Source organism: Cynocephalus volans, chromosome 8, assembly GCF_027409185.1.
Source record: "Cynocephalus volans isolate mCynVol1 chromosome 8, mCynVol1.pri, whole genome shotgun sequence".
Taxonomy (NCBI): domain Eukaryota; kingdom Metazoa; phylum Chordata; class Mammalia; order Dermoptera; family Cynocephalidae; genus Cynocephalus; species Cynocephalus volans.
The window spans coordinates 145297626-145324694 of record NC_084467.1 but is presented as its reverse complement, the minus strand read 5'-3'; positions in this window follow the sequence as shown (position 1 = coordinate 145324694).

The following is a 27069-nucleotide window of genomic DNA, read 5'->3' as shown; positions in this document are numbered from 1 at the left end:
AGCTCCCTACCATATAGGCACCAGATATTAGGAAAGTGATGCACAAAACCTAGGCCTGACTCTTTCAGTGCTCTCTCCTCATCCCACAGTTGTGCTCGAGCCACGCTGGCCATCTTTCAGGTCCTCAAATGCTCTGTGCTTCCCTCCAGCACAGAGTCCCCACACATGCTGTACCCTTTGCCTGGATTACTCTTCCTGACAATCAACTGGTTCAAACCTGTTCCTTTTTCAGATCTAAATTCATTTATCATTTCCTCATGGGAACCTTCCCAAAACTTCCGGGGGAAGACAGGTATTCTCATAGCACCCTATACTTCTTAAAAGAGTACTATTTAAATAAATGACTAATTAGTTGTTAAATTCTAGCATGTAAATTACAATAGGGAAGAAACTATTTCTATAAAATATTCCCTGTTTTGTAACAGTTTCACCAGTTCTTTTAACTCCACAGTAGTTAAATAATGAGAGAACAAAAGATAATTATAGAACACTAACTGTGTCACACACATACTAAATGCATTGGGTGTGTTATTTCATTTAATCCTCCCAACAACCTTAAAAGATGGATACTATTATCACATTGTACAGAAAAGGAGCCTATGGCATAATGACGGCAGTGGGTTGAACAAGGTCAAATAGGTAACCAGTGATGGAGCCGGGATAAATAAATGACTAAATGAAAGGACAAAGCTGATAGTCGAATTGGGAAGACAAAGTTTATACTTAACAGACAGGCAGCACAGGCTAAGTTTGAAATAATTAGTGCAGACATTATGTGTTACCAGAGCATAGAGAAAGGGCAAACCCCCAAGGCAGGAGTGACTATAAAGAAGACTTCACAGAGTGGTTGGGACTTCAGCTGGACCTTGAAGGTAGGGCTGTACTAGGTCAGGAGAAAGGAGAAAGGGTCCTTCATGCAGAGTAACAGCCCAAGAAAATGTCCTGAGACCTCTTCACCTTCAAGTTACATTTAAAAGCAAAGAAAAAAAATTGAGAAAAATATAAAATGTAATTTTTTAAAAAAGGATTGAGACTTTTAAGACTCTCTTCTCACTGCCAAATAAGCACAGTTCCCAATTTCTTATAGAGCACTCCTAATCCAAAGAGGACAATCACAAAGAATGCCAGAACACACGGATCTATGCCCAGGTACTGCTGAGCAAGTGGCAGGCTGCACCAGAGGGTGCAGGACACGATGCCCACCATTGGCCACTGCAGATACAGTGGAACAAGACTGCAAAAAAACTGGCAGAGCAGTATTTGTCCTGCAGAGCCAGGCAGGAAATCTGGGTTCCAAAACTGACACTGAGCTGGGACTCAGCATTCTCAGAATAAAGCCTAAAAGAAAAGAGCTGGGATTGGACTGACAAAATTATTCGAAGGCAGAGCCAAAAGAAGTCACTTATAGAAATGGGTCAGGAGGTAGAGCTGTTATGGAGATGGAGGTAAATTCTGTTGAAGGATGGACTCATAGAAAATGGGAAAATTTAAGGAAGGACCAAAAGACACCTGGATTTCACCCTGATTTCTTTCTTCACTTAGGAGTAGTAGGAAGTTCAGCATTAACGTGATCCTTTATGGGTTCAGGCTCAAATAAACCTAGCTAGACTTCTCTCCATGTAAGCCACCTGGATATCTCTCCCTTTGCAAATGATCGAATTTGTCCTACCTTGGGAAAGAAAACATTATTATCTATCTTTCCATCATTTTGTTTTCTTTATTTATTTGTGTATTTATTTTGGTTTTACTATGTCATGCTGCTAAATTTTGATAACCATAATTCCATTTTGATATTTTGTTAAAAATACTTCCAGACATTGGTATATGAAATAAATTGAATGAAATAAATACATTGATAAACGCATACTGTATAGTTCGGCAAAAATTAAAGTACACATTATTTGTTATTTTTTAAACTTTTTCCACTCAGCAATATGTTTAGACCTCTCTCTGTGACAGTAAACATATTTCTTCACCATTTACCATCTATTTTCAAAATGGGAAAATTGAAGCGTAGGGGACTAAAACAACTAATCAAAGCTTCAAAGAAAATTATTTTATTTTCACAAAACTCTACACAAAAGAAGTTAAAACCAATATAGACCTTGATCAGTAGGTATTTACTGTATAAAATAAATAGAAAGACTCACAAAAATTACAAAGCCTATAAAAAACATATTTCTAAAACTATTCTTAAAGCACTTTATAGTCTACAGAACAGTTTTGCAGAAATCATTCTAGTTTTTCAAAACAATCCAATGAATTGGCTAAATCAGCTATTTTTGATTGATTAATGTTGACAAGTGTCTCTCTCTACTGTATCATTTCCACTTACATAAAAAATTGTGCCTTATTCTTCTGTCCCCATTCTCAACAAACCTTGTTAAATAATTATTCAGAACAAGCTATCTCCACTTCCTCATTCAACGATTAATTCTTTGACCGTAGGCAATCTGGATTCCACCCTATTACTCTACTGACCACCACTTTGCAATATCCAATAGACACTTCTCTGTGCTCATCTTTCTAAACCTTCCAGCAGAATTTCATGCACATTATCACCTCCTTCTTCTGAAAACTTTCTCTTCTCTCGGCTACCATGGCATGCTCTCACCTGGTTTTCCTTCAGAACTACTGGCTGCTCTTTCTCCACCACCACTACTGCTATACCAGTCCACGCTTTGTCATTTGTCAAGAGTACCACAACCAAGTGGTCACCTTTCATCCACATTGCCTCTAGTCTCAACACTGCAGTCAACATAACTCTTGTGAAAAAGAAATTTCATCATGTAATTTCCCTATCCCAAACCCTATAATTTTCTTAGGATGAAGACCAGTCTTATTAACATGTCTTTCAAGGCTCCTAGAATAGTTAGGTAGACGCCTCCCTACCTCTGCAAGCCCATTTCCTGTTACTCCTCTCCCTGAATGCCAACATTTCAGTTTCCCTGACACGCCATCCCCCCGTCTCCCTCTAGGATATTTTCCTGCTCAGAACCACTGCACCTGCTCTTCTGCTGACCTCCCCCCACTCAGCCTTCAGGTTTCAGTGCAGACATCACCTCCTCTCTGATTGCTTCTCTGACATCCTCCCCCACCTCACCACAACAGTTTTTGAGTTTTTGTTGTGTGTTCCATGGCATCATAGTCCTCCTTTCTCATAACAATTTATTATATTTTTGTATTTGCTTTTTAATTGTTTCTCTTTGCTGCTCTGTTGTAACATTCCTGAAATCAGGCACCCCATCTAGCTACCCTGTCTTTCTTACTATTATATGCTCAGCCGCTTGCATATACTAAATGCTCAGTAAATATTCATTGGATGGATGGATGAATGGATGGATGGATTATAGTATCTGGAATATATAGTATCTCAAATAAAAGGAGTTTTATTACTTCATTTGTAGATTGGAAACTGTATTAGTCCATTTCTGCTGCTTATTAAAAAATACCTGGAACTGGATAATCTATAAAGAAACAATATTTATTGCTTACAGTTTCAGAGGCTGGGAAGTCCAAAGTCGAGGGAACACATCTGGTCTTCTTTGTTGGTGGCTTTACAGCAATGCAGGGGTCTCACATGGCAGAAAATGGCAGAGCAGAGAGTGAGAGAGGCTAACCTCCTCACTCACTCTTTTAAAGCCACCAGAACCACTTTCATCATACCAAGAATGGATCAATCCACTCACAAGGGTGCAGTCCTCAAAATCCAGTCACCTCAAGGTCCCACCTTTCAACTACCACAATAGGATTTCCCACCCTCTTAACACTGTCACAGTCGAGACCAAGCCTCCAACATATTAAACTTTTGATGGTAGAACAATTCAATCCGTGACAGAAACTATAACCAAAAAGCAGAGGCTTATTGGTGGTGAGTATTGTGACACAGAGGGGATTTCTCCCTTTTTGGCTGCAGGATTCTATCTAAAGTCTTAGTTAGCCAGCTTCTTTTGGTGAGGAGAACCAATCTCTACAGAGAGAAGACATAGACATTCTAGTAAGGTTTCAAGTGACACTAATAATTCAGTAGGATAAAGGTCTAGGGATCAGGAAAATTTTTTTTAAAAAAAACCTATTTCAAATGCTCCTGTAGAGTAGCTATAGCAATTCAGTTCCAGATATATTTACATGGCATTATTTATAAAGGATTAATTTAATTTAGGGTATCTTGAGTCACATAGCTTTTGCTATGCTTTTCACAATCCACAGCCAGAATTCTGACCCAGTTTACCTCTTACCTGGCTTTCATCAAAGCAGGTAGTTTCCAGGATTGATGGCAGCTTTGAGGAGATGGGAAGAGAGCATTGTTGTGTTCCACAATGCAAGCATAATTTAAAAAAAAAAAAAAAAAAGCACAATACAATCTCTCATTCTTAGAAAAGGTATTTCTGAGTCTTTCTTTCCTACAACTAAAGAAAAAATGTAATCATAATGCAGTTAAATTTAAGGACCTGGACTTTAGAAACACAAATTAGTCTCTTGTCACTGTCGTGTCCCCAGGTGACAAGAATTTCTCTAGAACTGCAAGCTATGGCAATTCCCAGACTTTCATTGACTGTATAGTTAGCTTCCTGATGTTCTCATGAAGGTCCAAGTTAATGAAAACAAGATCCTTAATTGAAAACATGGTTTGAATATTTACTTTCCAAGGAGCTGTAAAGGCACCATAAAGAATCTGTAATCCCTTCTAATCTTTGCATAACTATCAGATTTCTGAAATTATTAAACCTTTTCATTTAAAAAAATTTCACAGGATTGGCACCAAATTGTGCTCAATGGCTAAAAATTTAATGGGTATAACTCTCATTCCAAGTGTTTAAGAAATGCAACTATTTTAAAGACACTTTTAATGTTCAAAGAGTACAAGAAAACACCAAGAAGAAAAATCCCACCAACACTTCAAGTACTTTTCTACCATATTTTATCTGGAGCTGAGCATAAGTGTGTTACAGGAATATTATTAGTCAGAGTATTTTTCTGGCTGCATCATGTGAAATGACACAACTCAGGGTACAACTTGGTGCCAGCAAGAAGCAAGAGGTGTAGAGCAATGACAGGCTGACACGGACACAGATTACATTTCCTGGAATATGTATGACCTTTTCTTGATTAGCAAATCAGAGGGAAGGGCTAGGGTAGGAAAGAGCTCTAAACAGACTGGGTCTTATTTGCTTGATACCAGCTATATTATTCTGTTTTTGATGCTTATAACAGAATACTTGAAACTGGGTGGTTTATAAAGAAATAGCATTTATTTCTTACAGTTTTGGAGGCTAGGAAGTCCAAAGTCCAGGGAACACATCTGGTAAGGGCCTTGTTCTTGATGGTGACTCTATACAGCAACACAGGGTATCACGTGGTAAATGGCTGAGCGAGACGGTTAACCTGCTCCCTGGCTCTTCTTATAAATCCATCAGAACCATGCCCATCAGCACCTATTAAACCACTAATGGATTAATCCACTCATGAGGGTACAGTCCTCATGATCCAATCATCTTTTAAAGGCCCCACCTTTCAATTACTATAATAGAATTCCCCATCCTCTTAACACTGTTGCAATGTAGATCAAGTTTCCAATCCACACACTTTGGGGGGACACGTTTGACACACAGCACCAGCAGTAGAGAATGTCTGAGCCACGAGTCCGATCCCACTCCCAGTACGCTTGATCTGCCACTAGACCTTAGCCAGCTCAGCCCACCAGGCTTCTGAAACTATACTATTTAGAGAAGAGACTATAAATCATCGATGAGCAGACAGAAGACTGATCAAACTTTCAAAGAATTTGCAACACAGGCCCAGGTGAATAGGATGTGGCACAGGACAGTACGGTCACTGAGTTCCTCTTCTCTTTCTTTTTCACATCCTCTGTTCCTCACATTCTGGGACTAAGACTCTCACATCCTCACTTGTTTTGTGCCTTCCCCTCCACTTATTTATCTGCCACTTTCTATTCCTGACTACCTCTCTACGTTATTGCATATGTAAATTTAGGCAATATTTTTGATATCTTGGAACCTCAGTTTTCTCATCTATAAAGTAGAGATAATAATGGCTGTCCCAATGAGTTTCTGTGCTGCAGAGAACTTACCACAATTCTTACCTAAATGGCATGGACATCAAGTTTTCCCCTGTGCCAGTGGATTTTCCTGGGAAGACTGTCCCCAGTCCTGACTTATAGTTGGAGATTCCAGCTGAATGTGTAGGACACAACTCAGTGGGCTCCAGCGACACCTTTGCATTGGAAGGGGGAGGGGAGCAATCCAAAAATAAAAGAGAGCGCACGAAGACATTCTAAACATCGTACTGCAAATGATGAGGGTGACTGAGCCTTTGAGACATTTCATTTTATAGTCTGAGATTACAATAACAAATGTGCGCTAAGTTTCATGCTGAAACCTTATCCATGAACTTACCATCCTGCCATATTGATGGAAGGCTAGTCTCACTCCAAACAGAGGAGTGAGCCACAGCCAGCCAGTTTTTGATTAATGAAGGGCAGCTGACTCATTTGGAGCTTCTCTGGGGGTGCTGTAAGGCCACATTTCTGTCACATGCAACATTGTAATGTCAGCTTCTCTGCTCTGGGGTTGAGCCTGGGAAGGAGTCATAAATTACTTTCAATCATGCACATGCTGCAAGTCGGCTGGAGGAGATGAAATGTCAATCTGCCTCTTTTTTGGGAGCAGATGTCACCCAAAGCGTCCCAAAATGCTATTTTCAATCACCATCTTATACTTGTCTCCTCATTACTCTTCCTGTCTTCTCCTTTATCCTCCAGATTACAGCTGAGGAACTGATAGATCTGGTAAAGAGATTCAGGCTTGGATGCAATGAAGCAGAGCGGGCCTGTAACTTTAATTAAGGACTCAGCTTTTACCGAGTTCCTGATCTACTCATTCATTCAACCAAGCAAATATTTCATAAGCATCTACTGTCTCTCTACTTATCCAAAAGACATTAAATTCAAACCTGTTCTAGGAAACTTTCTTTTGTTAATTTCCAGCAGTGACTGTGTCTATAAATTTCCTGTGAAGTTTTGAAAAAAATGCATATTCCTGGTCCCAATCCTCCAAAGATCCTTATTGAGTATTTCTAGTGGGGTTCTCAGCACCTATATTCAGTGCAGCCCAGTTCTCTCCATTTCATTACCATTTGCCTGTGAAAGTCTTCCTCAAGCCACACTCTTTCTGGTTGTAAAGTCTATTCACATTAATTAGCTAATTAGGAAAAGGAAATCAGGGTGTCTCTTCTCGCACAAGAAATAACCATCCATTTGACAAACACATACAAGCTGTGAGCCAGGTACTCAGTATATGCTAGATAAAGATGACCAGTCCTGGCCCTGTCTCAACTGTTTTAGTTAGTTAGTTAGTTAGTTAGTTTTAGGTGAGTCAAGTGATTGACTATATTAACAGTGGTCTTCTGGAGACATAGTAGAATATGCTAGAGGGGGTTGTCAGACCAAGGTAAAGTGTTGCTACTGGGAAGATTTCCAAAGTCAGGCAGTTAAGCTTCCACTTAATCTGACCCAAAGTAAAGCCGGCCTACATTAGGATCTCACAGTTCAGGGAAGTTGGAGGATTTCTTTCCTAACCCCTCTGGAAGTAGCAGCCTGGAATCTGGATTTCTGTTTAAGCATAGAAATCACTATACTAGGACAGAATATGACCTTAAGAGACCCCCAGAGAATCTGAAAAACAGATCAGCAACTCCCACATAATCAGAAGTTGGCAGAGTGTTGAATAAGTTTAGAAAGATGATTAGTTTGTGCTTGACTTAAATGTTCTGCCTAATTTTCATTACATAGTTTGATTTTGAGATTATCTGTGTCAAAATTCTTTCTCTTCATAAATCTGGAGTTGGCCACACTGCATTGTCTAAAATATTCAGTTCTTTATTATCCAACTGTGAAATGAACTACTGAGAAAAAAATCTACGTGATCTTGAGCCCAAGATGTCTAAGTAAGTTTTGGATCTAAGCCTTCCATAAACACAAGGTTTGAAAGGTGATATTTTCTCAAGGGCCCTTCTGTTCCTGTGAATACAGGAAATCACGGGAGGTACTGAGTTTGGTATGCAGAGGATTAACAATAAATGATAGCAGAATTTAGCTTTTCAATTCTAACTGAAACAAAAAATATGAGAAGAAAAACCAAATAGTATGGGCACTTGGATAGAAGATTTCAAGAGCTAAAAAGTAATAACCAAAACAAATGCCTGTTAGACTAATTGGAACTTTTAAATGAGTTGGACAGAGTTTGAAAACACGTTTTTTCTGTTTGTTTTCTCATACCACACCACCCCTCCCCCAATCATTACAAGGCAGCAATGGAATAACTTGATAAAGTAAATAAGCTTCGCATCACTGGCAAATCACACATTTTTGGTGAATGGGTAACTGGCTAGATTATAAAATCAGAATACAGACATTTTTTAAAAGTCAAATGCTTTTGGAAAGTAACCTGAGGGTACCTTTCTTAATTCCACTCACAGACTTTAGACTTTATCCGTTCCTCACTTGACTGTGGTGTGATGTGATAGCATCACATGGCTTAGGTGTGTCATAGATTGCCAGCTGTATACATGGAGTCGATCTCTCAGACCGCAGAGCTGGGAGTCAGGGTTCAGGAGAGAAAGCTCATTTCAATATCTGGCATTCTGAATGTCAGATCAATTACAGATTAAATGTAAGAAAGTCTGAGGCTTTTGGGGAAAATAAAACTAGAGGTCACATATGGAGAAGACAGAGTTTTATTTCTTGTACTTATTCATGTTATTTCCTCTTCTGATCTTTCTCCCGTTTCTTTTGCTTCTCATGTACATATGCACTGGATCAATTTCCCAATTTTCTTCCTCTTTTGAAATAGTCATAACCAACATGCTTATATCAGAGGAGTCTGAAAAAGATAGATTAACAAAAATCACATTTTGTTACAGGAGGACTATATATATAGCCTAGGGACATGTATTCGCTGGAAACCAGGAGTAACTAGAGCGAGAAAGACATCACAGTAATAAGGGAAAGACTTAAGGCCACACTCAGCCAAGAACATATCTCTTTTTCTCCTTCTTAAGTCCAGGATGGTCTATAAAACTACTCTCACTGAAGCTGTAGAGAACACTTTGACTAGAACATTTGGTGGAGGGACGTAATAGGCTTTTCCAAAGAACTGCTTAGCAGAATATTTAACATTGGAGGAGCCTCTCATCTCTAACATTTTGTGTATTAGCTTGGATTCATAAAATTAGAAATAGGAAAATAAATAACTAGGGTAATCATAAAATAGCTAACCATGCTTGTGAAGCCAAGCAGAAGGCCTGACTTTTAAATGATTGCAGACTGAAAAATCAAGATCTTTGTAACTGTAAGTGCACTCTGATTCTAAGAAGTAACCAGTTTGACAGTGAACCACTGTGGAACAGGGCTTGATGTGGAAAGAAAATGAGGCCCAAAAAAGAAAAATGACACCATGAGAGTATTTAGACTAACAGAAGACACTCCCTAGCAAAGAGAGACTGGTAGTAAGACCAGAACTATGGCTCCCCTCATGACCTTGCTTGGCTCACATGTTCAGATATGGGTGTCTTCTGTTACCTCTGTGAGGAGCTACCTTTAGCCCCATGATACCCAAATCCCTGCCCTTGGCCTCTCACAAAACACCTGGTTGCAGGACCCCTGCCAAGTGGTAGGAATACGATATTCTAAAACTCTGATTAAGTTCATCAGGTATATATTTATTTTCATAACATTGCCTGAGCAAATTCCATTTTTACATATTTTCCTCCCAACTAGACTGTAAGCTTTGGAGTAAAATTACTATGTCCCAATTACATTGCCCCAATGCACATAGTTGATGCTAAAAATATATTTATTGAACGAATAGACCAGCCCACTGCTCAAGGCAAAAGTGGCCTCAAAGTAAATTATTGATGCTGCAACATGGATGAACTTTGAAAACATTATGCAAAGTAAAATAAGCCAATCACAAAAGACCAAATATTGTGTGATTTCGTTCATATAAAATGTCCAGAATAGGCAAATCCATAGAGACAAGAGTAAGTTAGGTTGGTTGTTGCCAAGGAAAGGGGAAGTGGGGAATGGGAAGTGGCTACTAATGGGTAAGGGGTTTCCTCTTGGGCTGATGAAAATGTTCTGGAATTATACAATGGTGGTCATTGTGAATAGATCAAAAATCATTGCATTGCACACCGCAAAAGAGTGAATTTTATTGTATTGAATTATAGCTATTATAAAAAATAAGCAATAAAGCTGTTATTTTAAAAAGTAAATTGTTGGCAGTCTTATATTAATTCAGTATGTATTGACTGAGTACCCAGCTCTTGTGCTGGCTAACCAGGTATAAAAAAATAAAAGACAACCCACACCACCGATGCCCTCAAGGAGTTCACATCTCAAGGCGAAGGCAGGAACTATGGTGGAGTGGCAGTGAGACGGGAAAAAGAGGATGGGCTCAAGAGACAGTCAGGAGAGCAGATCTGCAGGATGTGGTGCCTGTGTCTCACGTGGAAGGAGCGAACTGATGATGAGGAGATTAGGAGGAGAAGAGCTCGGGTCAAAGGAAGAGACATGAGCGTGTCTAATGGGAAATACCACTGGAGAGAAAGGAGACACTGGATGGAGTTAACACCCTACAGGGCCCAAAGGAAAGTGGTAAGCTCTCTGCTTCTTCAAGCAGCTTAGTCCATGCTTAGCAGCTCTGAGGATTCGAATACCTGCTATGACAGACTTTCTGCCCCCTGATCGTAGTTCAGTCTATAAAAGCCACACAGATTTGGTTAAATTATTCTTCTATGTGACAATCCTTCAAATGTATGTCCTCCTTTTCTTTTAACTGATACTCATGTAATATGATTTCCAGACTTTTCACCATTTTGGTCATTGTCATGCTTTTAGATAGGACTAATTGGAAAATAGAAGTTGTCAGAGAACATAGAAGATAAGAAATCTGAAAATCATGGTTTGCAGGGTTGGGGGCTGATGGAAGAGAAAAAATACAATCACCTACATGTAAAGCACCGGATTAGGCCTTTTTCATGCAGACTGCAATGCCACAGGGATCTGAAGTGACTCTACAGTGCCTGATTCTCCTCTCAGTTTATTCCTCACTTACTTTCCCACAGCCTTCTCTTCTATGAGGTCAGTCAACTTGCCCTCAAAATATATTAATTCTGCTTTGCTTTTCCTAATCTTCAGTATTAAAATACTGATGGAATAATGTGTAAGAGACATTGGGAAGATGAGATAAGTGTTTCATAGTCTTTTAGAAATAAAAGATACTTAAATGTCAGGCAACAGGCCATGGAGAGTTGGTTCTATCTTTGAACATCATAAGTTGCCCAAACATTTCCTTTGTGGCAATTGCAAAAGTTAAATTCAGCAGAGTTTAATAACTGAAAAAATTGAAAAAAGATGAACATTTTTCTATGCCATGTCTGCAGTTATGTGCACATCAAAGATAAAGGAGGGGAGAGGTATAAACTCGATATTTTTGTTTATGTAAATAATTAGCAATAATTTACAATAGTTTATAAAACACAGTCAAGAAAGAATCGATCTCTTCTAGATATTAGAATCTATTCAGAAATTATCTCTTCCAATTGGACTTTCATCTGACTTCCAACATTTCAAGTCATATATCTCTCAAATCATATTTTCCTTTTTTGTAGGATGGATAACTACAGATTAGGCTCAATTTACCCCTCTTAGCTATAGAATCATTTACTTTACAGTTCAACTTTCTCCATATCTTTCACACTTTATGTCTCACATTTTATGAACAGAAACCCAAAATTTTAGAATCAAAAGCTGCAGGGTCAAACCAACATCATCTTTCCCTCCTTGGGGTCTTGTTCTACATGTATAGACCTTGAGAAAGAGCTTTTAAAAAATACGCTTTATCCATAACCAACATTTTAGGATCTTTTTTTTTTCAGAAGGAGCTTTAGCATCACCATGCACCATAACTCACCCCTTCCCTTTTAAAGTAAAATCATAAACTGGACAAACCCCAAAAATAAGCTCTCCATTTCCTTCAGCCCCCTCAGCCTCTAGAAGTCTAGTCTACCACTGGGCAATATATTCCAACCTTCCACTGGTTATGTTATCACATCTGTTTAAAACTCCATCCCATGAGTTTGTGTATGGCAAAGACGAGGCCATCTGTTTGTTTAATTAAACAATTCCCCTAAAAATGCACACAGTACATTTTGGGAACATAGTGGAACCTTGGATTTGCTTCAACAAGGACATTTTACTCCCACTCCTGTTCTGCCACACTTTTCAACATGCTATCCCTCTTGATTTTCATTTCTGTATTATAAAATATCACATCAATTGATATCTAGCATTTTGCATCTAATGCATTCTCATAACTTTCAGTTGGTTTGTGGCTTATTTCATTGTATGCTTTCTTCTCCATGCTTCTAGACAGGTTTTGTTTTCATAGCATTTTAAAAAACATGGCTGCTGTCAAACACTATGTGAGGAAATGGTTTCTGTGACAACCATAACCACAAGCAAGTTGTTTGAACTTCTTCCTCATTGCACGGTTTGCCTGGTTGCCAAAACACTTCAAAACATTTTTATGGAGAGTCAGGTACTAAATACTTGAATTTATAGAATGAGATGGAAGCAGAGCAGGTGATAAACTATCAGAACAGTTGTAAAGTAGTAAATATTAGTCATTTTCAAGTATCAAGTTCAGCCTCATGACATCGTCTCTAAAAGGACAAACACTGAAATCTTGATATTTAAGATCCAAAATAAATGACTACCCCAAGGACACAATTAAAATTAAAAAAAAGAGTAGCAAGAAATGCCAAAGTGAAGAATATTGCTTAAATGGAAAGTGACATTTCAGTTTTATTAATCCATAAATAGGTGTCAAATGCTAATTCTCTATTAAGAGGTCAGCTTCAAGGTTATCAATAGTACACCAGAAATTTTATCAAAAGTGTTCCTAAAAGTATGTCTCTTGACAAAATTAGGCACAATTTATACAGAATATTAATTTTAAATAGTTACTGAAAATTTTCTATGGTAAAGAAAATTTCTCATAGCTCATAAGATTCAAAAGATCTCTATTTCTGGGAATCTGTCAAAATAAAAATATCTTCCCAAATATCACTTTTTTTTTTTTTACCAGAAACAAGGAAATATACAGTTTTCATGGATTACAAAAACACTAGAAAGATCAATAGGAAATTATGTACAATGTGATAAGAATCCCAAGATAAAATTACTAACGAGAGCATATAACTCTCAGACTGTCCCAGTCCCCTTCTGAAATTTGCCAAAGACAGGATATAATAAAAAACACAGTTTACCATTCCCCCCCCACCCGAAACCATTATTAATTTGGGTATGTATTCAGACTGGCTGGAATTAGAGTAAGTTGACTGAAATGAATTCTATAAACAATTACGTTTGTGTTCACGTGTGTTTATTAGAAAACAATTGTGCAAAAATATGGGCCTGGAAACTTGATCAAGACAGGTAGTGGAAACTCATGAGACATTGGAGCTCTGGGTCACCAGGTAGGTTGAGCAGCGGGTGAAGAAGCTCATATAGAGAGTTTTACTCAACTACTCTGAGAGAGCCTGTGAATTTAGGTATGAATTAAAGTGGGGGGAAAGCAGACAGGCAGACAGGAAGGAAGAAAGGGAAGAAAAGGATGGATGGAGGGAATGAGAGAAGGAAGGAAAGAGAGAAGAAAGAAAATAGAGAGAGAGGTTTAGGGAAAGCATAGACCAAGTGGCTCAGTGTTGGGACATTCACTGAGCAACCAAGGTAAAGGGGAATGAGTTAAGTAGAAGTCCCAGGTACCATTCTTAGGTGATTTGGGGGAGAATGGTGTCAAAATGAAGCCAAAGAGATGTATCTGAGGCCTGGTCAAAAAAGGACCTCAGTCCTCCATGGACCCAGAGAACTCAAAAGGAGCTTAACTTTTTATGCACACTTAAATTCTTACCATACTGTTCTATAGCTGTAGAATGTTGGGGTCCTTCCATTCGTCCACATACTGGAACAGAACCAGAGTTGTAAGAACAGCTTTGGCACTGCCACAACCATTCCTTGGCCCACCCCCAAGAAGAGGCAGGACAGCCTCTACTCAGGTCGATTCCAAGTTTGAATTTTCAACATTTGCATGAGGAATTCTATCTGATGGGTTCTGTACATAATCAGCCACATAGCAGAGTGAATTCCAGGAAGTATGTGTCAGGCAGAATCCCATCAAACTCATTGCTTTCAATATTTTAAATGCTTGCTTGGGAAATATCATTATGGAGACTTGCCTAAAGGATAGAAAATCCAGACATTCCTCTGCATACTCTAAAATCCATCCTTGGTTTGCTCCAGGTCAGTAGAGATCTTCATACCTAAACTGTCTGTCTCATTTAATTCTTCCTATCTTTTGATGACTTTTCCTTATTTTTGTTTTAAAATGCATGTACTCATACCTTACTTGGTTCTGTAAAGAATTTAAGATAGGAATTTTTGTTGAGTTAAGCCGTGGAGTTATGCCGACAGCCTTTATTTGAGGAAGATCAGGGGAAGCATTTCTATGAAACTACTACCAAGGTACAACTGAGAATGTGGCTCATTACATTTCAAAGTATCCTCCTGCTGTAGACTAATAGAATTGTGTCCCCCAAAGTCCATATATTAGAAGTTTAATTCCCACTCTAACTGTTGAGGGTGGGAAATCCTATAAGAGGTGATTAGATTGTAGGACCATGCAGTAGTGAGTGGATTAATAATGGTGGTCAGGGGCGTGGTTCTGAGGGCTTTAAAAGGAGAGCACATGAGAGGGTCTCTCTCTCTCTGCTCTGCCATTTTCTGCCATGTGAGACCCCTGGGTCACTGTTGCCACCACCAAGACCCTCACCACATGTGCTCCCTGGACTTTGGACTTCCCGGCCTCTGAAACTGTAAACAGTAAATTTTGTTTTCTTACAAATGACCCAGTTCCAGGTATTTAGTTATGAGTAATGGAAATGGACTAATTAATTTCTTATGAAAACACACTAAAAAAATTGCTCTCTTGCCCTGCTACAAAGAGACACTGTGCTTCTTTCTGTCACTGGCTTGTTCTTGTCTTATGGACACTGACTGATGTAATGGACCGTGTTTCTCTTTGGGCACAGAGCCAACTTGTGGCCTTGTCCATCCATCATACAGAACCTCTCAGCATGCATTTTTTGGATTCACTCCTGGATTTATCATTCTTTTCCTACCCCTATTTTCTCTGTATTCAAGTATTCTCACTTTGTAAATTTTTGCATTGGTTAATGTGTGCAGTACACTAAAGATACCAGGAGTTCAGGGCAGCACCTCTCCTGCCCACAGATGGAGAGAGGCAAGCACACTCCACAGGGGCTGGGCAAGATTCCTACCCATTTAGATCCAGAGAGGAATTTGAGCCTCTCTTCTCATGGAGAAGGAGTACAAAAAAAATCACAGGCCACCGCCACTTCTCAGACCACCCTCATCCGTGGAAGGGTAACTTTTAGGGAAAACATTTTGGAATGCTTTGTAATACCGCTCAAAATTCTCCTGTAGATTCATAAGATGAAATACGCAGTACTTTTTTAGAAAGGAAAATAAGAAACCAGAGTTCATTATCAGAATGTAATTTTTCTTTATCCTTGTATAGGATGAAAACAACCTACTTCTCTGAAGCAAAGAGGTGATTTCCTCTGCAGGTTTTGTAAGTGCCTGGGAAAGTCCATTGCTGCAGCAGGAAAAACCAAATGAGAAGACACAACAGCCAGCTCTTCCAGAATTCCTGGGAGAACCACTCCTCTTTATTCACCTAGAACGGCCCTAACTTGTTCTAATTTCCTTTGACTCCACACAAGGACACACCCCTCACTGTCTAAAACTTTGAGTTCAGCCTCTCTGCCTAACTCTGCTCTGGCCCTTTCCTTGACCCACTATTCTGCTCACTATGTTTCTGCGATGTCTAATTGGTCCCGGCCACCAGGAAAGCCCACCCCCACCCATGGCTACTCCCCTAAGCAAAGTTGAACAATTTCTCCTGGTTTTAAAACTGCAAGTCCCAAATCCCTGGAAACACCTCAGTCCCAGGAAAACAAGGATGACCAGTCACCCTACTCCCAGTCCACACTGGTCATACGGCAAATTGATGGCAGAACCAGAACCCTATTTATTATCTTTCTTTCTATATAATTACATAGAAAGGAATAAGATATATAACAATACATAAAGTAATAAAATATATACCTTAAATATATACATATGTAAAATGTGTGTATAATATGTAATTATGTAAAATATATATACATAAAAACATATCTATATTTATGCATGTATTTTATAAAAGTACGTTTATGTGTATACATTATGTAGTATGCAACTTTTTAAAAGACCTCACTGTGAGCAAATATCACAGAATTATGTTATCTGAGTGTATAAGAATAGCATGACAATATCCATAGCAAAATCTTCATCCTCTGTGACCCTGCATGCTTCAAAAATGAATGCCTCTGCTTCCTTTTACCACTGTGTACTCAAGTAATACAAATTAATTTCTAAAATCTGTCCACATAAAATGAGGCTACAAAAGTATATCTTCTATCTAAAAATAAACAATTAATTCTAAACCCAAAAGAAATGATTTTAGGATTACCCAATTTTATCAAATCTACAACTCTGGCCTCCCCCTTTAGTATAAATAAGAAGAGCTGCCTATGAATCTGTCTCAGAAGACAAAAGAAAAAACAAAATTCTGTCCCCAGGGAGACTAGGAGGTGACCAAATTTTCAAACCATCATTGCCGTAATCCCTGATCAACAGGAAGGAAGCTCTGGAAGCATGAATGGTAAACACATACACCGTTAATAGGACTCACCGATCACAAATTAGTCACTGATCCTAATGCATTTCTCAAATCAACCAATCTCAGAAAACATGTGTACATAGAGACTTTTGTTTGCCATCTGGTAAACATCTAGTTTTTGAGCAACTAACAGGGCAACCTATCCACATATGTCCGTTATGATCCTTTCTTATGAAGAATATTTACTTACGTTGTTTAAATGAAAAGAAATCAGTGCACAGGAATGTCAAAGTTCTGAGCTTTAAGTTTCCGTACTTGTTTATATTGAAGAAAAGTTATACATGGTGTACATTGGAATAGAGAGAGTCAGATTACCTCAATGCAGTATACAGACAGTTGTGCACCTAATTCTGGAAGCAATATAATCATTCTGTCATGTATGATGGATGCCTGGGTAGATCTTAGGATTTTGAAAGTCTCACGTTCAGCTTCTAGTTTATTCCTCTAACTCTCCAGGGCTTTAGATAAAAATGATCTCTTACATCTTCACGATAAGACTCAAGTGTGAAACTCTCCAGCAGGAAAACATCCTCAGAACTAGATATATTTTGTAATTGATTATGTGTCCACATTACCTACATATAGGAGACTGATGATGCTTTAAAATAACAACAGAAAAATAGATTTCCAGTGAGAAATTCCCAGAGATGGAAATGTCAATTTATTGCAGACATTTGTCAGACACAGCAAATCTATTGACACTGAAAAATTAATAGTATGCCAATTTAAAAGAATCCACACATTTTTTTTAAAAAAATAGACTTTATTTTTTAGAGCAGTTTTAGGTTCACAGAAAAATTGAGAAGGTGTAGAGATTCCCGTATACCCCCTGTCCCCACACATGCACAGCCTCCCCACTTATCAACATCCCTCCAGAGTGGGACATTCATTATAATTGACACATTTGTCACAATTGAACCTACATTGACACATCACTGTCACCCAAAGTCCATAGTTTACTTGTTAGGATTCATTCTTGATGTCGTACGTTCTGTGGATTTTCACTAATGTGTAATGACAGGGATCCACCGTTATAGTATCACAGAATAGTTTCACTGGCCTAAAAATCCTCTGGGCTCTGCCTATTCATCCCTTCTCCCCCGTAACCCCTGGCAACCACTAATCATTTTACTCTCTCCACAGTTTTGCCTTTTACAGAATATCATATAACTGGAATCACAGTATGTAGATTTTTCAGGTTGCCTTTTTTCATTTGCTGGTATGCATTTGTTTCCTCCATGTCTTTCCAAGACTTGATAGTTCATTTCCTTGGAACCATGCATTTTTTTAAATTGACAGTCTTCTTTGACTTAGAACAATGATTTCCATGGTTAGAGGTAGAATTTGAGTTTTACATATGAGTAAACACATCATGATGTAGATAAGTCCTGGATTTAGAGACAGCAGTCATGGATTCAAGTTCTAGCTCTGTAATTTACTAGATGGAAACTTGGAGAAGTCACCTAACCACTGAGGTGAGTGAAGCCTGAAAATAAAGAGGTTCTAAATGCCCAAGAGGTTACCCAGCTTGAGACTGCCCAACAGGGGTGCCCCAGACCGGGCGGTGATACACTGACGCAGTCTAATCTTCTATTTTATGAAGTTGAACCATCAGATAAATACATGTAGGAAATAGGGAGCAGCTAAGTTTGAGGAGATGAAAAGGAGATAGAACACAAAGCTGCTCTTGAATCCTAAAATAAATTCAAGTTATATCCATATGGTGAAACAAAATGTAGTCAATAAAAATCATGATTTGGCAGATGGACAATTTTAATAATAGGGGATCACTCTCACAAGTAATTATAAGTGAGGGGGAAATAAGATAAAGAGATACAAAGTTATGCTAAATCTGTCACCCATACATAGGATCATAAATAAAGGAAGGTAAGGAAATATCCTAACAGGTTTATCAGTACTTATCTCTGGGTAGTAATCATAATTGTACTACTTAGAGTTTCAGCAGAAAACAGATGAAACCTTTAAACTGAGTTATTTGAAGAGAATGTATTGGGGGATTCTTTGCAAGGTATGGGTGAAAGATAGTACAGGTTCCCAGGGTCGACCCCACTGGCAGCGTAGGCCAGTAGGGGTTGAGGGAAGGAGAGATTGCCTGAACCTGTAGAGAGAGCACTGCATGGAGAGGGCTTCTGGACGGGAGCTGTGCCCTTCAGTCAAGACTCACAGCCAGCTGGCAGCAACCCCACAGGGAAGAAGCTGGGGAATAAATAGCCCAACCTCACTCACACTGGCAAAACCCACGGGGAAGTCATAAGGCAAAGGGGTCTTTGCAGGTCAGCCTCCCCCGGGGCTCAACAAGGTGGAGAAGGGTGGATCCAGAGGAACAAACAGGGTGATGTAAACTTCCTCTTTATTCCTGTCTAAATTTTTTTATACCTTCTCCAAGGAAGGTGTAGATTAAGGATATATTTCATAGCTTTTGATTATTTTCTCTTGTGGCATTCCATTCTTTGCAGAGGATTGGATGAAAAATAAAATAGAGGTGTGTATCCAAAACAAAAGACTGAAAATTAGCAGAAGTGAATAAAGAGAAAATGAGAAATTATGGATATAAAAGGTCATGCTTGGTGCCTAAAGCAAATAGACCTCAGAGTCTCACTGTTCCAGCTCCACACTGTTCTGCACATTAAAGGCTAATGGTAATAGAACAAAAAATAATTTCTAAGGGAATTTTTTTTTAACCAACTTCCCTGGGTCTGCTTTAGACATACACAATCAGCCTTGAACGAAAACACCATTTCAAGGATGCCAAGGCATTTTTCAGCACTCTGAAACCATTCTGTCTTCTCATGTCTCTGATACAAGTATATCTGCTTTCAAACCTAAAATAGTTTTTTGGGGTTTTTTTGTTTGTTTTTTTTGTTTTTTTGCAAGCGTACAAAATCAAGTAGAACCCACATCTGGCCTATCTCACAGATGTGACTATTTTCAGTACAAGCAGATGTCAAGACAAGCAAATCATAGTGACTGGCTAACTGCATGCAGATGAAATGAGTAAGTTCTGTGGTCTCTACTTCCTCAGAGCTTGATTCTGTAATGTTAACACTGGCTTCATCAAAATCCCCAGTGTGCATCTAGGACACCTACAAGGATCCAGTAAAGGGCAGTGACAGATCCAGGAGCCTGGCCCAATGCAAGGACTCCCCAGTGAAGGGGCAACTCAGGAAGGCTTTATCCAAGTAAGGCATGCAGGGTCACCTGAGTTCATTTCGCCCATCACACTCTGGTCTTTGGCTGCTTCATTAGTATCCATGCAGCCACTGCCAGCAGTCATGGGAACAGGAATTATGACCTTCATCTCAAGCTGCAGCTGAAACAAAAAGCCACAGGACCTCCAGCCTCAGCAATATCAGATATATGGCTGGGTTACCTGGCTATATATTTCAGGCACAGTGCAGCTCTTAAGTGAGGTAGGCAAGGGTTACTCCATGAAAGGGGCAGCAAGGGAGCATGTATATTCCAAAGCAGATGTCCAAACCTAATTGAAAAAGAATCTGAAGCAGAAGACTATCAATGCCAGTCCTTGGAAGGCCTGTGATTCTTTAGTTAAACAGACTCCTGACTTGACATTATAGTTAATGCAGGAGAGATAAGCTTAATTATGAAAAAGCAAAAGCATGTTTCACTTGCAAACTGTGGAAATTATTACAATGGATTATCAGCTGGTAGGCACCTCTAGAGATTTCAAGGCTCTAGGAATTCCTAAAATAGCTGATTTAAGACGAGTTGGGGAAGCCCTAGTGCAGCTTAACTTTTCTACTAAGGAAAACAACTTAAGTAATTTGCATTACACCATTTATATGCAATCAGGAGTTAGTCCTCTTTTCAGTGGCGTATAAAAATAGAAAGCATTATAAATGTTAGCACAGGAAGAGACTTTAGATACCACTGTTTTTAATTAGTTAAGCAATGGGACCCCTTTTAGGATAAAACTTATATGCAACCTCAATGTATCTAGAACAGTTGAAAAAATATTAATATAAATTTATTTTTTAAGTTCACCTTTCTGTCAAATGCTATAAAGTCAGTCACCGAGAATAAGGAAGTTTTTTGGATAAATGAGATCAAGGTTTATAGATGATTTGCAGACTTACACATCAGTTTTAGAATATAATTTATTTTGGTTTTTTCTTTGCAATTACTTTTGTCAATGATGACAGTGATCCTCACAGACAAATCACTGTAAACGATGGTAGATGTTTTTGTAACAGCCTTTCTTGCAACCTTAGGCTAATACTTAATTAAATACAGCAGAAGGAGGACCAGACATCCTTCCCACCATCCAAGCAGAAGGGAAGAGCATGTCACAAACACCACTTCCACATAGGCGGTCCACCACAGCCACCACCACAGCTACTGCCACCACAAGGATGGCTCACCACCACAGTAGCAGCTAAAACTACCTTTCAGGCAACCCACTGCACACTTGACTGCATTGACACAAGGAAAGTCACCAACAGAGCCTGCAAATAGAGGAAGAAGTCTTTCTCCTCAAAGCCCACTCCAGAGTAACAGAAGAAACAATTGCTCTACCAGACATCAGTGCAGAGATGCTAGAAATATGAATAAACAAGAAAATATGACACCAGAAAAAGGAATACAGTAAATCTCAAATACCAGACCCTGTAGAGCAGGAAACCCTTGAAATGACTGAAAAGGAATTCTGAGCAATTGTCCTCTGAAAACTCAAAGATATAAGGGAAGATTCAATTAGAGAACACAATGAGATAAGAAAAAAAATCACAGGATATGAAGGAAGAAATATACAAAGAGATTAATACCTTAAAAAAGAATGTAGCAGAACTCCTGGAACTGAAGGATTCATTCAATGAATAAAAAACATGACTGAGAGCATAAGCAGCAGGTTATAGCAAGCAAAAGAAAGAATTTCAGATCTTGGAGATGGCCTTTTTGAAATAACCCAGGTGGACAAAAAAGGGAAAAAGAATTTTAAAAGATGAAGAAAATCAAAGAGACCTAGCAGACAACCTATAGCATGCAAACATCAAAATCATGGATATTCCAGAAGGAGAAGACAAAGGAAAAGGCATTGAAAACCTATTCAACGAAATAATAATGAAAAACTTCCCAGGTATAGGGAGATATACACACCTTCAGATTCAGGAAGCCCAAAGATCTCCAAACAGGTTCAATCCAAAAGATCCTCTCAAAGACACATTATAGTCAAATTGGCAAAGGTCAAAGACAAAGAGAGAATCCTATAAACAGCAAGAGAAAAACATCAAGTCACCTATAAGGGAGTCCCCAAAAGACTAACAACAGAATTCTTTATAGGAAATCTACAGGCCAGAAGAAAATGGGATAATATATTCAAAATACTAAAAGAAAATAATTGCCAGCCAAGAATACTATACCCAGCAAGGCTATCCTTCATAAATAAGGGAGAAATAGTGTATTTCCCAGACAAACAAAAACTATAGGAGTTCACCACCACTCGGCCAGCCCTTCAAGAAATTCTCAAGGGAGTCCTGCATCTTTAATAAAAAAAAAATGATACTCACTGTCACTAATGCACAAGAAAGAACAAAACTCACTGGTAAAACAAAAATACAAATGAGAAAGAGAAAGAAACTAAAGCTTACCACCTCAAAAAAACAACATTGAAGATGAATAATAAAAGGGAAAGAAAGGAACAAAAGATATTTAAAACATCTAAACAAAAAGCAATAAAATGCCAGTAGTAAAACAACACCTGTCAATAACTACCCTAATTGTAAATGGACTAAACTCCCCATTCAAAAGGCACAGACTGGGCTGAGCCCGTGGCGCACTCGGGAGAGTGCGGCGCTGGGAGAGCGGCGACGCTCCCACTGCGGGTTCGGATCCTATATGGGAATGGCCGGTGCACTCACTGGCTGAGTGCCGGTCATGAAAAAAAAAAAGTCAAAAGGCACAGACTGACTGATTGGATTAAAACATAAGACCCAACTATACACTGTCTGTCTTTAAGAGACTCACCTCACCTCTAAAGACACACAGACTAAAAATGGAAGGATAGAAAAAGATATACCACTCAAATGGAAACCAAAAATGAGCAGGAATAGCTACTCTTATATCAGATAAAACAGACTTTAAACCAAAAACCATGAAAAGAGACAAAGAAGCCACTATATAATGATAAAGGGATCTATCCAGCAAAAAGACATAAGAATCATAAATATGTATGCACCCAACACTGGAGCACCCGGATATATAAAGCAAACACTATTAAACCTAAAGAGAGAGATACACCCAATACAATAATAGTAGGGGACCTGAACACTGCTCTCTCATTATTGGACAGATCATCCAGGCAACAAATCAACAGAGAAACACAGGACTTAAACTACACCTTAGACCAATTGGACCTGGCAGATATCTACAGAACATTTCATCCAAGAACTACAGAATATATATTATTCTCATCAGCACACAGAACATTTTCCAGGATAGACCACATGTTAGGTCACAAATCAAGTCTCAGTAAATTTTTTAAAAATCAAAATCATGTCAAGTATCTTTTCAGACCACAATGGATTAAAACATGAAATCAATAAGAAGCAAAACTCTGGAAATTATACAAATATGTGGAAATTAAATAACGTGCTTCTGAATGACCAATGGGTCCAAGATAAAATTAAATAGGAAATCAAAAAATTTCTTAAAACTAATGAAAATAAAGACACATCATACCAAATCTTTTGGGATATACTGCAAATGTAGTAGTAAGAGGGAACTTTATTGCAATAAACACCTACATCAAAAGAATAGAAAAATTTCAAATAAACGACCTAATGCTACACCTCAAAGAACTAGAAAAACAAGAACAATCCAATCCTAAAAGTAGTAAATGAAAATAAATAATTAAGATCAGAGCAGAACTAAATGAAATAGAGACCCCCAAAAATGATACAAAAGATCAATGAAACAAAAAGTTGGTTTTTTGAGAACATAAATAAAATAGACAAACATTAGCTAGACTAACAAAAAGAAGAACAGAGATAAGACTCAAATAACAAAAACCAGAAATGAAAAAGCAGACATTACAACTGATACCACAGAAATACAAAGAATCATTAGAGACTATTATAAAGAACTCTATGCCAACAAATTTGAAAACCTGGAGGAAATGGATACATTTCTGGACACATACAAGCTACCAAGACTAAACAAAGAATACACAGAAAACCTGAACATAGCAATAACAAACAATGAAATTGAAGCAGTAATCAGCAGTCTCCCAACAAAAAGACCAGAACCAGATGGCTTTATTGCTGAATTCTACCAAACCTTTAAAGAGGAATTAATACCAATTCTCTTCAAACTATTTCAAAAAAGATTGAAACAAAGACCATTCTCCCACACTCATTCTATGAGGCCAGGATCACCCCGATACCAAAACCAGGCAAAGATACAACAAAAAAAGAAATCTATAGGCTAATTAACTTGATAAACATAGATGCAAAAATCCTCAACAAAATATTAACAACCAGAATACAGCAACACATCAAAAAAATTATACACCATAAGTGGAATTCATCCCAGGAATGTAAGGTTGGTTCAACATATTTAAGTCAGTAAATGCAATACACGACATCAATAAAATCAAGGACAAAAACCATATGATTATCTCAATAGACACAGAAAAGACATTTAACGAAATTCAACATCCCTTCATCTTCATGACAAAGACTCTCAGCAAATTAGGTATAGAAGTATAGTATCTCAACACATAACAGCCGTGTATGTAAAACCAATCACCAATGTCATCCTAAATACCATCCTGAACAAAAACAAGATAAGGATGTCCACTATCACCACTCCTATTTAACAAATATTAGAAGTACCAGCTGAAGCAATCAGGCAAGAGAATGAAATAAAGGGTATCCAGATTGGAAAAGATGAAATCAAATGAAGTTCCTGTTTGCAGATGACATGATCCTATATATAGAAAAACCTAAGACTTTACCAAAAAACTCTTAGAGCTGATAAGCAATTTCCATAATGTTGCAGGATACAACATCAACACACAAAAATCAGTAGCATTTTTATACTCCGAAAACAAACTAGCAGATAAAGAAATCAAGAAAGCAAGCCCATTTACAATAGCCACCAAAAAATAAAATACCTAGGAATCCATTTAACCAAGCAGGTGAAAGATTTCTATAGTGAGAACTACAAAACACTACTGAAAGAGTAAAGAGGACACAAAACGATGGAAAGACATTCCATGCTCTTGGATTGGAAGAATTAACATTGTGAAAATGTCCATACTATCCAAAGTGATAGACAGATTCAGTGCAATCCCCATCAAAATACCAATGACATTCTTCATAAAATAAAGTTTAAAAATCCTAAAATTCATGTGGAACAACAAAAGACTACAAATAGCCAAGGCAATCTTGAGCAAAAAATAAAAATAAAGCTGGAGGCATAACACTACCCAACTTCAAATTATACTACAAAGCTTTAGTAACTGAAACAGCATGGCACTGGCATAAAAACAGACACTCGGACCAATAGAACAGAATAGAGAACCCAGAAATCAACCACATACCTACAGCCAACTGATCTTTGACAAAAGCAACAAGAACATACATTGGGGGAAAGACTGCCTCTTCAATAAATGGTGCTGGGAAACTGGATATACATATGCAGAAGAATGAAACTAGACCTATACCTCTCACCATACACCAAAATCAACTCAAAATCTATTAGAGACTTATGTATAAGAGCCCAAACCATAAAATTACTAAAAGAAAACATAGAGAAAACACTTCAGGAAGTAGGACTGGGAAAAGACTTTATGAATAAGACTCCAAAAGCACAAGCAACAAAAGAAAAAATAAATTGAATTATATCATCTAAAAAGCTTCTGCACAGCAAAGGAAACAATCAACAGAGTGGAAAGATAACCTAGAGAATGGGAGAAAATATTCACAAACTATACATTCGAGAAGGGATTAATATCCAGAATATACACAGAACTCAAACAACTTCAAAGTATAAAACCAAATAATCCAATTAAAAAATGGGCAAAGGAGATGAATAGACATTTTTCAAGGAAGACATACAAACAGCCAACAGGTACATTAAAATGCTCAACATCACTATTCTTCAGGGAAATGCAAATCAAAATCACATTGAGACATCTTCTCACCCCAGTTAGATTGGCCATTGTTAAAAAGACTGAGAATAACAAATGCTGGAGAGGATGTGGAGAAGAGGGAACTCTCCTACACTGTTGGTGGGACTGTAAAATAGAGCAGCCATCATGGGAAACAGTATGGAGGTTTCCCAAACAACCACAGATAGAACTATCATATGATCCAGCAATCCCACCTCTGGGTATATATCCAAAGGAATGGAAATCATGTTCAAGGAATACCTGCACTCCCATGTTCATCGCAGTTGTATTTACAATAGCCAAGATATGGAACCAACCTAAATGTCCATCGATGAATGACTGCACAAGGAAAATGTGGTACATATACACAATGGAATACTACACAGCCATAAAAAAAAAAAATGAAATTCTGCCTTTTGCAGCAACCAGGATGAGCCTGGAGAAAATTATGTTAAGTGAAATAAGCCAGACACAGAAAGAGAAACACCACATGTCCTCAGTCATAAGTGTGTGCTAAGAAAGAGGAAAAGAAACAGAGAGAGAGAGAGAAAAGAAAAGAAAAGGAAGACCACAATAATCCATTGAACTTTCAGAAGGAGAGGACCAATCTATGGTTACTGGAGGGGATGGGGGGAGTGAGAGAGGAGTTAGGGAGAAATTGGGTAAGGGGCACAAAGAATAATTCTAATTTGTAATGATGAATATGCTAATAATATTGATTTGATCATCACATGTTGTACACAAATAATAGTAGTCAACACTGTACCCCCAAAAATGTATAATCAATTATGCTTCAATAAATAAATAAATAAATAAAGCAAAAGAAGTTTAATTCCCAAGTAAGTCTGCACTAAAACAAGTTTTTAACATTGGTAACATATTAATAAGCTGTGGTCTCCACAGAGTTCAAAGATCTTTTTTATTTATTTATTTACTGTTTAATGATTGTGTTAGAGACAGATGTGACTGTAACAAAAATCAGCTCCTTTTCTGCCTGGATACACAGCTCAACCACATTTGCCAGCCTTCCTTATA